This window comes from Rhinolophus sinicus, chromosome 14, assembly GCF_057876585.1.
Source record: "Rhinolophus sinicus isolate RSI-liver-muscle chromosome 14, RSI-T2T, whole genome shotgun sequence".
In the NCBI taxonomy this organism is placed as follows: domain Eukaryota; kingdom Metazoa; phylum Chordata; class Mammalia; order Chiroptera; family Rhinolophidae; genus Rhinolophus; species Rhinolophus sinicus.
Window position 1 is genome coordinate 186968079 of NC_142514.1, and position 6558 is coordinate 186974636.

A 6558-nucleotide genomic window follows, 5' to 3' on the forward strand; every position below is an offset into this window, starting at 1 on the left:
GAATGACGTCTTTAAAGGTGCGATCTCCAAATACAGCCACTTTCTGAGGTTCTGAGTATTAGGACCCCAGCAAATGAGTCAGCCCATGACACTGGCCTTCCAGCTTGAACCTCCTGCCCTGCCACCTGGGGTGCCCACTGGTGAACTGCCTTGCGCAGCCCTGGTTCAGTGTGCGGGTGAGGCTGGGGTCGGCTTGATGACTAAGGTTCATGAGTAATGCAGGCTTCTGGGCGTCCCACATTTCAGAGAAGCCTCTGGTGGCATCTGGGGACCGTATCCTTCCAGGCCCATCCCCATCCCCATCCCCATCCCCTCCAGGCTGGATAGTCTCCTGGGAGGATGGGAGTCCAGAAATGGATGCTGTCTCACCCCCAGCCTCCCCCCGTACACACACACACTGAAAATTGGGGTTTCAGTCTTCTTGAGAACCCAGCTCTGGACCAGGGGTACAGGGAGAAAGGGCTGGCAGAGCCACCTTGGGGGCACAAGCTCCCTACCAGGGCCTTTGAGTGGCCATTTTGCTAAGCCCCATGCCCCTCAGAATCACGTCTCCTTATTTGTGTCTCGTGTTCCTGACTCTGGCTTTCCTTTTTTCCTCTTTTATCACATTCCTGCTTTTTCTCCTCTTTTCCAAATCCCTCCACCCCCACCCCCACCCTAACAAATTCCTATCCACAGGATGACCTGAGGCCAGAGCCCGACATTAACACCCATTCTCACCTGGCCACTCCAATGCTGTGTGACCCAGACAAGTTTTTGGCCCTCTCTGAGCCTTGGCTGGCTTGCTTCATGGAAAGTAAAATGCTGACGGGTCTTGCAGACAGAGTGAGAAGGAGCTAATAAAAATGGCTGAAAAAACACTCCAGGCATTTAAAAAATGTCACGTAATTGCAAAATAATAACGATAACAACAATATACTTTGGAATTTTGCTGGAACTGAGAGTAGGCCCCAGTGGAATTTGGCACGAAGTGGGCCTGCCTTGGCCTCTGTCCAAGGGGCTTTAGTTACTGAAGTGCCCCCAGGACTCCGTCCTGAGGCAGCCCCTCCTGTAAGGTGGTCCTGCCGCTGGGCCCCTGTACAGAGCTGGGGCTCCCCCACCACCGGCCCGTTTGCAGCATAGTTGCCACGCCCTCAGGTCACATGATTGGCAAACCAATGGTGCTTTTCATTTCTTTTTTAATTCCTAAAATGAAAATAGCCTTATATTTCCTCCTGATTGTAGAAACATCATATACTCGCTGTAAAAAAAAAAAAAGCAAACAATACAGAAATGGATACAAAAAGAAAGGAAAAGTTCCCCCAGATAGATTCTCCACACCGCCTGCCCCCCCTACACCCTGGAGAAAACCATGGATGGCAGTTTGGGTTTGTACACAATTTGGGGACCCACGTTTACATTTTAGGCCTAAAGCACATACTTTAGTACATATTTTTAGCATTCGAGTAAATATACGTATACATACATATATACATATGTTGTTTTCATTTGAAAATATTTAACCACGATGAGAGGTTAAGAGACCCATCGTGTGAGTGTGGTAAACAAGCAGCAAATGTTGGGGAGAAAGATTTCAGCGCCACCAGCAGCTGGTGACGGTGGCTTAGTCATTGTGTGAAGAAAGGCCCGACTCACCGGGTTGCAGGTTTAGGGGCGCTGTTGTTGAGAAGTGGCAGCGCGGAAAGAAGGCAGACACAGACCCTCTAAGGAAAGTGCACAGGAGCGCAGACAGGGGAACAGGCGAGGAAACCTTGTGGGGTGGAGGGGCGCTAGCCTGCCCAGGAAGAGAAGATGGAAGTCTCTGATTCATGAACTGACGGCAGGGGGTTGGGACCAAACCATGTTTGTCTCAAATGGATGTACAAATCCTGTTTGAACTGCTTCCTGGAAAGAAATGAAAGGGGCAGTCTGAGGGGGGCACCTGTTATTTCCACACTGATAGGAAAGGTTTCCATCCTGTGACCATGGAAACTTCCATGCTGCTCCTGGCGGTGCCCCAGCCCCCCAGTCTTCCCCTGCCCGTGGCTTGTCACGGTGCTGACACAGATCCAAGGCCAGCAGGACAGGCATCAAGGGGTGCCTGGGTCCTCTGGCCCTGGCCTGAGTGTGAGCCCCATGATGTCCCCAGATGAGCACTGAGCCCTGGCTGGGGTGTGGGCCTGAGAAACCAGGTGAGGGACGGGCCTGGGACCATCGGGAAGAGCAACCTGGAGAAGGACGCATCTAGGAGGAGGTACAAATGGAGAAGGTGGTCGGGAAGCCGCTCCAGGCAGAGGGCTCAGCGTCTGGGTGCCAGGACTGGGTTGGTGGCAGCTGGACCAGCTCACCATTTGTGTGACTTCAGGCCGTCGAAGGGTCACCCTATTGAGGTGTGGGAGCCCTCTGTCTGAGAGATTACAACAATTCAACAGAAAATCTGAGGAACAAGCGGGTCCCTTTTCTTTCTAATGGTCGTTCAGCCTGAGTTGCATGTCCCAAATATTTGCTAGCCCAGAAACTGGCCCTCTCCCCTGCTTCACAGCTCGTGGTAGAGCCGTCCACCAACCACCAATGTACAGGGTTTGTAAGTTTGAGGTCAAAATACTAGAAGGTCACACAGGGACCCTCTGGATTATTCTCCCACTCATTCATTCTCCCAGTCATTCATTCCTTCTGTCTAGATGTTCTCCGGGCCCAGTCCTGCTACTCCCACTGCCCACTCCTGGACCCCAGTGTGGTCAGGCCTGAGTAGCTTGGGGCACAGTGCTGCAGGGGTGGGGCCTCAGCATGCGGAATCCCCCCTCACTGGGGCCAGAGGCTCCATGAGGGCGCCCAGTTCCTGCTGGGGCTGGAGACAGACAATGCAGGAGGCTGGGCAGACCCCCAGAGATCGTGCCCACCAGGACCTGCCCCATCTCTGTGTCCAGCCAGGCCTGGGCATCTGTTTCTGGCTTGAAACTGGGGGAAGGGCATCTGTCTGCATTCTGGCTGTTCTGGTTGCTGGGAGTGTCCTAGGAGCCTAGCTCCAGTGAAAGGAGGTCCCAAGCCCCCCAGGACTTACCAGGCCGCCCCCAAGGACCGCTGGGTGGCGGAGTTTCCAGCCAGGGTTGCCAGGGCCTGGCCTGGCCAATTCCACAACCCCCACCTTGCCACTTCCCACCAAGCCGGCTTGCCACTTGCCTAGCTACCGTCCAGGGCTGCCCCTCCCTGCGCCTGCAACCCCCACCACTTCTAGCACGTCTGTTTGGAGAAGAAAGCGGCCAATTTGTTTTCATTCAGAATCACTTAAGATCCCATTTTGGAGAAATGAAGAGAGAAAAGCGCGCTTCCCGCGCCTGGCCCGCTGGGTGCCCGCTCGTGCCCGGAGGCGCGCTGGGGGGCGGGGACCGGCGCCCTCTCCCTCCCCACCCCTACCTCAGGCCCTCCTCTCTAGCCACGGCTCGGGGTCGAGGGCAGCGGCCTGGCCGCGCGCATCTGCCTGAAGCGCACACTCGCGGCCCATCTGCAAAGGCGCAATTAAACGCGGGGCGGGGGGGGCGGGGGGCGAGCGGGGTAGTGGTGGTGGGCGGGGGACCGGGCGCCCAAAATTAGCATTTCCGCGGCCATCTGGCGCGAGGAGCGGGCGCGGCCGGACAAAGGGCGCCGGGCGAAGGGAGAGGCGAGTGTGCCGCCGCATTGACCTGCAAATGAGGCTTTGTCAGCGCATTAAAGCTGGCCAGACCCCCGACCCCGGACCCGCGCCCCCGCCAGCACGACCCTCGGCCCCTCGCGGCCTAGGCCAGGCCTGGCACCGGGAGTCCTGGGCCCGGCTCTGTCTGTTCAGGAGGCAGGCAGGGGAGCTAAGGGGCATCCCCCGCACCAAGCTCTCCACCGAGCCGGGTGCTACCGCCCTGGCCAGCAGAGGCCCTAGACGTGGGTGCGGGATCCCTGGGCCTCTCTGGGCCTTTTATTGCCCTAACTCCCTCCTGGGCAGGGTTTTCTGGGACCTCCTGGGTAGAGGCCTAGCAGGGGTGGGGGTGCGAGGGTTGGGGGAAGAATTTTATGCTGGGGAGGTACTAAACGCTGGCTGGCTGGTCACCTGGACATGTCACCTTGTGGTCTTTGATGCCCTAAATCTTTGAAAACAGTGACTTCCAAGGGTTTTGCAGGCCTTCCACGTCAGGAAATCGTTGGCAGTGGTCATGCTGGTGACCTGGGCTCCAGTGACAAGCCAGCACTCATGATCTGGAGGCTCTTTCTTTCTTTCTTAGGACCAAGCCCTCCAAGAATTTGAAGTGTGTGAGGACTGGCATTGCAGGAACTCCAGGACGGCTCAGCGGGTACAACAGGCAGCAGGAGGGCCAAGGTGCCAGGAGGCAGGGGGCAGGGCTGGGAGCCCAGAGACAGCTGCCTGGGTCACGTGGTACCTCTCTCAGTCCCCTGGACTTTCAACAGCTCAGACTCTGGACACCCCCCAAAGCCTGGGGGGCAGTGTGAGGCACAGAGTATAGTGTGGCTGTCTCTGGGCTTCAGTTTCCCCAGGTGGCCAAACGGAGTCTCGGTGACCCTGTTCAGGCTGGGGTCCTTCCTCTTCCTCCTCCTTCAGCACTAGCTCTGGGCGTATCTGAAGGGGCCCTGTGTGGGGCAAGGGGCCCCTGGCCCAGGCTGAGGGAGATGGTGAGGCTTCCTAGAGGAGGAAGCCCTGAGCTAAGTCTTGAATGAGGCAGGGGGCGGGGCGAGGGACCGTTGCCCATCCTGGGTAGGCTGGGTGGGGCTGGGGCCTGAGATTCTTTTCAAGGTACATGAGGGAGGACGCTGGAGATGCAGGTGGGCAATGGGTCCTGAGGCTGTGGGTGCTGAACTGAGTCATGATTTGTGGAGGTCCTCAAATAGCTCCCCTTAGCAGGGGCCAGAATTCTAAAACCTCCCCAGAAAGGTACCCCGCAGGGCTCAGGTGAGGACTTCTTCAGGTTCTCCTCCTGGAGTGCTAATACTGTCAGAAAGAGCAAGCTGCAAGTGGAGGAGTCAGTAACACTCTAGTGAAAAATAATCTGCCAACTAATTTTCTTGGAAATTGGGGGTCCAGGGACAAGTATTGAATACTGAATCTCTTGGACAGGTACGCTGAGAAGGGGGGTCAGCAAGCCACAGGATCCTGTTCATCCCGGTGTTGGACTGTTAATGTGGGGGCTTTGGCTACCAGCCATCCCCAGGGGCAGGGATCCCCCCTCTGTGATGTGGCTGAGAGGCTGGCAGCTGCATCTTGGGCCATGCTTGTGACGTGGGGCAAAAGTTTCCGGCCTGGGAGCTCTGAGAACGTGGGTGGGGCATTTCTGTACCTGGGCCTTGCATTTTTGCTGTGTAAATGGGGCAGAATAACCCCTTTCTGGCCTGCCACAGGGATGCTGGGTGGTGTGGTGCCTGGCACGTGGTGGCACCTGGCACTCAGGTGTCTCTTGGAAGCTGGCCTGAGGTGATTCAGACAAGATGATGCTTGTGAGATGCCTCGAGAAGCAAAGCCAAGACAGTGGTGATAATGTGAGGATGGTGCCACCATCTGTGTCGGCTCTGTGCTCGGGACCACCCACGCAGCCTTCCATCTCCCAAACCTCTGCAGGTATACCACAGAGGAGATGGGCTCAGAGAATTTAAGAAACCCACTCTCAGGATGCTGCCCTGAAAATTGTACGCACGTGAGAGGTGGGTAAGAAGCGTCCTGGGGGAGTGAGCATGCACGTCAGGGGGAACGTTCGGGGGCCCTGAGGGACTACAGTACAGCTAGTCCATGGGGACAAGTGCTGGCAGTAGGGAAGGCCGGAGAGTAGGCTGGGGGTGTGCCCCTCCCTCTCCTCCATGGTTCTTGGTGGGCGTCTCCCATCCTCCAGGGTCAGGTCCAAGCCACCAGCGAGCAGTGGAGCTCAGTGCACAGTGCTGTGAACGAGCTGGCTTCCTGCAGGTTGGTGTTTCCTAGACAAATCTCCCAGGGTTCTCTGTGTTATGCGTCCCCTCCATAACCCACTTAAGGGACACTGCCCTGTCTGGGGAGACCAACAACAAAGGACACAGGTAGTGTTGGCAGTGGGAGCTAACAGGGGGATCCTGGGTAACATTTGGCTGACTGTTCAGGAAGTTTTCACGGAGGAGGGGTCCCTTGCCTTGGGCTTTGTTGGATGAGTAGGAGTTTGCTAAATAGAGTGGAGGAAGAAGGGCCAATTCAGTGGTGGTGTGGGTGGTGGCGGTTATGCCAGGGTGGTGACTGGGGAGAGCTGGGGCAGCTGTTGGGTGGGTGGGTGGCAGAATGGGGGACTGGGCCTGGACACTGGCCTCTTCCTGCCTGGGTTTCCAGCCCTTTCTTCCTGCCCTGGGTTGGAGCTGATATTCATGCCTTCTGGCTGCAGGGCAATCTTTTTAGCGTGACCAACGGGGCAGAAGAGCTGAGTGACAGGCAACTCGTGGCTTGGCCTTGGCGAGCAGCACTGCCTCTGGCCTGGGGGCCAAGGCTGAGTGCTGGCCAGTACCTGAGGCTCGAGAGGGAGCCCGGGGCATCTGGAAAGCAACCTGGGAACCAGGATCCTGGCTGTAGGACCTGGGTGCACCCTG